Below are 1919 nucleotides of genomic sequence, written 5' to 3'. Positions count from 1 at the left end.
AGACAAAATGGTCAAATTCTTAGGAGCAAAAAACTACTTTGCTAGAATTGACTGAAAAAAAAAAAAAAAAACAGACAAACCAAGAAGTGGAAACAGTGACTAGAAATTTTCCCATGATATTTATACGTGTTCCTGATTCCCTTATGGATAGAGTAGATTACATATATTTGACTAACCCTCCTACAGATAATTATGAACACAGGACAAAAATATTACAAAATCTCTTTGAAACCATTGGAGACCAACCAAAAGGTGGTGGAAACCAGACAGGATCAACCTTGAAAGGTAAAGAAGGGTTATGTCAAGTCTCCACAAATTGATCTATGGATTTAATGCAATTCCAAATCAACATCCCAACAAATTCTTTCGTAGAAATAGACTAGTTTGCCCTAAAGATGATATGGAAGTACCAAAGCCCTGGAATAGCCAAAACAAGTTTTAAAAAGGATAAGTATGAAGGACTCCCATTACCTTATTTCAAAATTTACTACAAAGATGCAATTTTCAAGACAGTGTGGCACTTGTGTCAGGACAAATATAACTATGGAACGGAAAAGAGTCCAGAAATAGACCCATTGCAAATAACGGTTAACTGACGAAATAAGCAATCCAATAGAGTTTTTTCAAATGATAATGAAACACCTACATAAGTGTATGGAAAGAAACTGAAATGAAATTTAACCCATACATCATACTAAGATTGAAACATTTCAAACAAACTGTAATAGTAAAAACCATAAATTGTCTACAGCAAAACCAAGAGTAAATCTTTATAATCTTTGGGTAGGTAGACAAAGAATTCTAATGTTTAGGGATAAAGATGCAAAGATCATCATGGGAATCATGATGCCTTTGGGTAGTTCTGGCTCAGGACTCTCTAGAGGTTGCAGCCAGATGTTGTCCAGGACTGGAGCTGGAGGAGCACTTCCAACACAGCTGGCTCACAGAGGTGGCAGGCAGTGTTGGCAAGATGGTTCCTGTCTTTGTGGACTGTTGCTTAAATGTCTTTACAACATGGTGTTCGCCAACCCCAGGGCAAATTACCCAAAAAATTCAGGCTGAAGTTGCAATGCCTGTTATGATCTTGCATCAGAAATCAACAGTATTTTTATATTTTATTGATTACACAATATTATGATAGAATGATGACCTTAAAAAAAAAAGACCACTTCAGAAACTTTGATTTTGGGAGGAGGTAGATTAAAGACAATAGAAAGAGAGGATCTCTATATTAAGATGAAAAATGACAAAAGGTTTTAATTGGCCACCGGTATCATCTCTATCAACAGTCAAGGCCACATGTGCAGGGTACATGAGGGTACCATTCTGTCCTCATGCAGGTAGACACTAGCCTCCCTCTGGGTCCCACTTTGGGTAATAAGCCTGTAGATGGAATGCTGGGTCCACTTTTGAACAGCAAACATTGATTACATTTTATGCACCTCCAGAGGAGACGAGAAGAGATTGTGGATTGTGGATGTTATGTGAAACATTTTATTTGACATGAAAGGAAAAGTATGTACTAGTATTTATTACTCATATATGGGATCAACAGAAAACTTACTCATGCCCTCTATGATTCTAGGTCCCACGCTGCAATCTGCTGTTTGCTTAGAAAGTAGACAAGCTTTTTAGAACTGACTAAAAGAAAGGCTGCAGGAATGGAATCCCCATGAGAAAACCAGTGAGACTGCAGGATGCTTATGCTAGTTAACTCTAGGATCTGCTCAGTTTCTCTGGCTTACTTGATAATTTTTAGATGTTTCACACAATGTTTTGGGGAATGAGCTGAGCTCTAGGAGGCAGAAATGTTCCCTGTATTTCGTAGACTCAAATATTTGTGGATAATGTTTGTCATGCTAGAGAGCTTATAACTTTAAGATATTCAATACAACCAAAAGCAAAGAATCCAAGATAAC

Source organism: Vulpes lagopus, chromosome 22 (genome assembly GCF_018345385.1).
Source record: "Vulpes lagopus strain Blue_001 chromosome 22, ASM1834538v1, whole genome shotgun sequence".
NCBI lineage: Eukaryota > Metazoa > Chordata > Mammalia > Carnivora > Canidae > Vulpes > Vulpes lagopus.
The sequence above is the reverse complement of the archived record's forward strand: the minus strand, read 5'-3'. Positions refer to the sequence as shown.